Raw genomic sequence first — 6,531 nt, 5'->3', positions numbered from 1 at the left:
AAATTTGATTAAAACCGTGAGGAGTGTGAGGTAGCTTAGTGTGAAATTTCTTCAAAACTTGAAATGTTTTCTTTCAATTACTAGCACCATTAGTATTCCCTTAGGATATGGAACAAAGCCCAAGCTTTGATTTGGATGGTGGAGTTGATTTGAAGGTCGAATTGGAACTCACCCAATTCTAGGGTCCGCACGGAATTTGATGAATTTGAAGTGTTTCCAGGCCAAATTGGCCTTGGCCACAGGTATAAAGTTTGCTCTACTCATTGAGATCTTCAATTCTGTATTTTTTGAGAATTTTTTGAAATAGTTGGATTTTCTGGCGAGCCGGGGCGGCCCGTGCGGCGGCGTGTGGCCAATGGGCCGCCAATGTCATTCTTAGCATGTGTTTAAGGTTCTAGGTTCAGTTTTGATAATTGATGGACGTAAATTGAATAATTGAACCTAAGTTCGTTACGATTCATGGTTAGGTGAAAATGTGAATTGACAATCCGACCGTTGGACCGTTGGATGGTAATGAAATTTTAGGATATTGTTCTAGAGGTATATTGTGGACCTCTGGAAGTTATGGATTTGAAATCTGAGTTGCAAATCTTCCGGATCGAACTGCGTAGTGACGTGTTTTATATAAGTTATATATTCTATCGATATGATTTCTGAGGTTGGATTTGATTATTGTTCTAGGCGGCGATCGTCATGACGCCTTGATGTGTTGTGCTAGGGAGTTGTAGGGCGAACTCCAGGTGAGTGGGCAGTACTTTCTATTTATACCTATATACTATGAATTTTCCCAGAAATTGAGTTTTAATGAAAGTATGTTTCTAAAATGTCATGCATGCATAAATGAATGATATGAGTTATATGAATTGATAATTGATGCATATATATATATATGTGAATTGGTGTTGTGGATGCACAGGTAAGTATCAGGTGAGTTTTATATTATTCATGTGAATCATTGATGATGTATATTATGTTGATAGCTCATAACCTGCAATCATGGTGTTAGTGCTTATATTATTCACCTCGCACCGCATGCTCACCTTGGATCCAAGTAGGTGCATGTCGTACAGACCATGAGAGGGTTCCGACATGTCGTACAGACCATGAGAGGGTTCCGACTGACAGGTGACCTTAGATTATGTGCACAGATGATTGATGAGAGAAGCACTAGAGCGTATTATTACACCATTCATGTCGTACAAGCTACTTCAAGTAGTTCCGACTTATATGCAGTGTAGTGCTGCACAGGTCACCGAGGTGACTCCGGTTGGATTGGATGTTGAGCTATAGAATTAACCATACAAGACCAACTGCAAGGTCTCCGGTTAATTCACCATTTCACCTGTTACATTGATGCATCATTCATTCTGTTTTTGAAATTATAACATGGCATACTTTCTTGTTGTTGAGAAAAATTGATGATTTGAGATTTATGAAAAGTATTATGCTATTATGTTATTTTCTGGGAAAGTATACAGGTTTTACAGCGAGGGGTTAGAAATGTTTTAAATGAAAAGTTTTCGAAAAACTTTGTTTTACTGACCCACTCAATTTTGTTTTGCACCCCTCCAGGTTCTAGATAGCAGAGCTTTGGTGGCCACGAGGAATCCAACGGTGTTCTGACAGAATTCACAAAAGTAGGACTCACCCTCAGGTGTTTCATCTTAGTAATTGTATTTTTCAAAGCTTCCGAACTGTGTAAATGGTTACGTCACTCTCACGTGACGGCCAGCATGCACTCCTTCGGGACGAGGTGTGTCATTAAAACTCCATAAATAATTAAATGTCCATTTGGTCTAGCAATGTTCACATTTTAAAAGAAGTCATTTATTTTTATTTTTATACAAGTGATAGTGAGAGAATGAAGAATCAAACTCAGGACCTTAAGTGTAATGTAAGGGCTCGTTTGTTTGGCCTCCTTGGTTAGGATTGGACTAGCTAAGACTAATAACCCACGTTTGGCATTAGACCTAGCAGTTTCTTACACGACACGAAAAGAACGGGTTTCAGGTCAACACGATAACTAACCGGGTCATTATCAGGTGACCCGTTAAGAACTTGTTAATAACAAGTTCTTAATAGGTATACACGCGGGTAACACGTGAGTAACCCATTTCAACCCGCTAAAAAACGACACGAAAAGAACGGGTTTTAGGTCAACACGATAACTAACCGGGTCATTATCAGGTGACCCGTTAAGAACTTGTTAATAACAAGTTCTTAATAGGTATACACGCGAGTAACACGTGAGTAACCCGTTTCAACCCGCTAAAAAAAAAATTATAATTTTAAAGTTTAATTACTAAAAAAATTATTATAAAATACAATAGCCATATTGTATATATTGGTATATTCTATATTAAATATATATTTTTTTATTATTATTCTATTTAAGTTAAAAAAATTAAGTTTTATTCATTTATTTATCTTTATTATGAGAGTTTCTTATTATCGTTAATATGATAAATTTTACTTAACATGTTGTTGTCCAAAATTAAAATCAACTAGTATAGTATTAGTATAGGCAATAAGACATCCCTACAAGTATGAAACATGTGAAATTATATATAAACACTCGTGATTCATAATTCCTCCATGAGTAGATAATGGTTACACTTACATTATCGTTTAGATTTTTAAAGCCCTCCAAACCGCCATGAATAGTGTTTTTTATGTTAGTGTAAAAGTAATAAAATTAATAATAATTATTGTAGAAGTGTAAGAAATGTTTAAAAAAATATACAATCACTTGTAGTGACAAGCTTTACAACTTTCGTGAATGGGTCAACTTCGAAATCCGACGCTATAATCCATAAACCTTAAATTTGTATTTAACCATTGATTGTCGTTTAGGCTTTATTCTTTATATTGAATTTCATTTTTAAAATTTTCATTTTTGAAAACATGATATTCTGGAGGATGTAGGAAGATGAACGGTTCGGATCTTTGATATCACGTCCCAATATTTACAATTAATTGAAATATGAGTCGATGTTATGTAGTTTGTACAGACTTTATAAACACCAAGCAATATTTTCACTAACGGTAAAACTCTAAGCATAATATTAATGATCCGAATCGTTCATCTTCATGTATCCTCTAATAGATCATCTGAAGAAAAAAACAAAATTTGGTGAGAAAAATAAAGCATGAATGTAAACAACAATTGATGGTTAAATTTTGATCTATGATTTATATGATTATAGTGACACATTTCAAAGTTAAGCCCTTCATGAAAGTTGTAAAGCTTGTCATTACGAGCGTTTATATATTTTTTTCTATATTTTTTCACACTTCTACATTAATTAAAAAACTATTAAAGACTTTACTTAAACAATAGCCATAGGATAAATGATAAGAGAGTGCTAATGTAGAAAGCCACACTGAAAATATCATCAATATAACTCTTGAAGATAATATATCAAGCCAAAGTTCCAATACCGCTTCTCATGGTGACTAATGAAAATTGAAGAGTGTGATTGTAAGAAATGTGCAAGATTCCAAACCTTGAAACATAACTCCCTTAATTTTGCAAATCTTTTGAACATTTGATATTTTGTAATGCTCTAAAGTTTTTTTTTTTATTATTATTTTGTGTATGTAAATATGTAATACTTGAAAGACAAATGCGTTTTTATGTTTTGAATGTGATAATATGATATGTATATACTTATTTAGTATTATGTTTTTCATTTGATTATTTATTAGTTTAAAATATATTTTTCTTAAAGGGTAACAAGTCGAGTCATATTACCTGTTAATATTATCGGGTCGGGTCATTTTACTTGTTTATTTTAACGGGTGTTACATGACACGACCCGTTAAGATATCAGATATGACATGAAAACGACACGAACACAGGAAACACGACACGAATGCCAGGTCTACTTGGCATGGATATGGAATAAGTTAAATGGGACTAACCCGGACTCGCATGGACTACCGGCCTCATTAAGTCGTCCTAATTAGTCCGACCCAAAAGCATGTGATTGCTAAGAACCTCAATACACTGCTTCCCTCGCCGTCTCCTTCACGTGAATTGGTGGGAGCGAACCGTTGTTCTTCGTCAAAGTTATTGATCCTCCGATGAGCTTCCAGAACAAGTCTCCTCCCTTTCTTGGATCGATATGGGAATTGGGGGATGAACTTGGTAATTAGAGCTGCTCATGAACTTGGTCAATTTGCCTTAAAAATTGATAATTATTTCTCTTGAATTGAAGAATAACCATCTGGTTGTCCCTTTTTTCCATGCTGATGTTGTGCCCATTGGATGCGGTCAAGAAATTCCAATAAAAATTTTCAAAGCTCTTGTTGAAGCTCTACCATGGTAGCTTGACAACTCTATCCTATTTCTGATGGGTGAGTGGGTCGGCGCATGGGAGGGTTGAAAAAGCACTGCCGAGATGAGGATTGAAGACAATGGAACAAATTGTCAAATTTCGGTTTCGTCAATTTTGGAGGAGACAAAGGATAAAACGGAAGTGTTCTAATGGATTTGATGGATTTGATATTTTATTATTTATTATTTATTAGTTTTTAGTTTTTCTTTTGTAAAGCAAGTGTGGATTAAAATTGAAAAAAAAAAAACGATTTGAGTTCTTAAATATTTTAGTCTATAGTTTAGTCTAGCACTGTACCAAACACTTCACTATTCTTATCCTACTTAGTCCAAGCCAAGCCAGTCCAGGTTAGTCCAGTCCAAGATAGTCCGGTGTAACAAACGCACCCTAAATGTTCATAACCAAGAAGTGATTGCAGCACAAGGACTTCAATGTTTTAATGAAATTTGATGTGTGAGTTATTATGATCACATTATTTACTTAAAAGAGGCCATGTGGTCAAATTTCATGGATTATAATTGTTGATTAATAAATAAGGAATTATTATGGGCACTTCAAATATCTATTGTGCACTCCTCATGAGAATATATTTTTTTTTTAAATATAGAAAATTTGGAGTACACAACTAGATTTTTAAAATGTCAATAAATAAATAGCAACCACGGGCTGGAGCACTCCTCATATATAAATATCCCCACCCTAAACGCAAAACCACGCCATACAAACATTTTCCTCATAAAAAAGGCAAAGATGAATAACTTTGCTTATTTTGGTAAGAAAGTGCAACAGCTCTGTAGTTGTTCATTTGTCAAACTAGCACATCTTAGCAAACCCATAGGCTTTCTACTTCTACGTTACTACCATTGCTTCCTCCAAAGGGCAAAGCCATTTTGGATGGAACTAGTCTATTTTGTCACCCTTTCTGTTCTTGGTTTTGAGGTTCTCAAGGCTTTGAAGCCAAGAACCGATCATTCTTTTAGGCCTAGGAACTTAGATTTGTTATTCACCTCGGTTTCTGCAACAACTGTTTCCGGCATGTCTACTGTTGAAATGGAGGTCTTCTCCAATGGTCAACTCATTATTTGAACCATTTTAATGTTCATAGGTGGGGATGTCTTCACGTCCATGTCTGGACTTCAATTGAAGAAGTTCAAACTCATGCTATTAGCCAAACACAAAGTTGTTCCGATTAGTAGTGATGTTAGTTCTTCGTCAAGTACAACAAATCTTGTAATCGATCAAATCGAAATGGGCTTGGCAACCAAGCGTCAAGATTTGGATATAGGGATGGACATTGATCATGGCCAAATTGATAAACCATTAGATGGTGAATCTTTGAAGTTTCATGCAGTCGGGTTTTTGGGTTATGTGGTTTTAGGTTATCTTCTAGTAGTTCATAGTCTTGGGGTCACAAGAAATGTACTAAAACCCAAGGGGTTAAACCTTCATACACTCTCGCTTTTCACCACAGTTTCAACTTTCTCAAGTTGTGCTTTTGTTCCAACCAATGAAAAACATGATGGCTTTCTGCAAAAACTCAGGTCTCCTCCTCATACTTATTCCTCGAGTCCTTTTTGGCAACACACTGCTGCCCTCATGCTTGAGATTTTCGATTTGGGTTTTAGGAACACTTTTCACAAAGAAAAAACAATTGTGCAATTACGTGTTGAAGAACACGGGAGATTGGGTTCCTACATTTGCTACCAAACCTCCACTCATCACTTTTGGTTGTCACAGTTTTTGGGTTGATTGTGGTACAATGGGTACCACTTTTATCCTTGGAGTGGAGTTCAGACAGCTTAAGTGGACTAAATCCTTACCAGAAAATCATTGGCGCTTTGTTCCAAAGTGTGAATTCAAGACATGCCGGGGAAACTATCCTGACCTATCGATCACTTCCCCCGCCATTTTGGTATTATTCGTCGTGATGATGTGAGTTTTCTCTCTCTTTCCATCCTTGAATCTATTCATCTATGCATAAAAATTCTAGGGTGATAACATTTTTCTACCACATTAGTTTATCATTTAACTCTGCCTGTGTAAGTTTATTTTACATTGCCGGTCCCAAGCCCGGGTAAAGGAGGAGGGGGAGGGCGTCAGGTAGTCGACAGCCGGCACTCCTCAGTTACGTCGAATCCTTATGAAAATGAATCCAGAACGAAATCGCGCTAAAGCTAGGGTGTCACCGGTA

General features: G+C 36.0%; 1 pseudogene; it reads left to right on the top strand.

Annotated features, from left to right (window-relative positions):
* The first annotated feature begins 5,234 nt into the window (after positions 1-5,234).
* LOC126609234 (sodium transporter HKT1-like) lies at positions 5,235-6,276 on the top strand (annotated as a pseudogene).
* The last annotated feature ends 255 nt before the right edge of the window (positions 6,277-6,531 follow it).

The sequence above is a fragment of the Malus sylvestris genome, chromosome 16, assembly GCF_916048215.2.
Source record: "Malus sylvestris chromosome 16, drMalSylv7.2, whole genome shotgun sequence".
NCBI classification, from domain to species: domain Eukaryota; kingdom Viridiplantae; phylum Streptophyta; class Magnoliopsida; order Rosales; family Rosaceae; genus Malus; species Malus sylvestris.
This window is presented reverse-complemented; position numbering and strand designations above follow the sequence as displayed.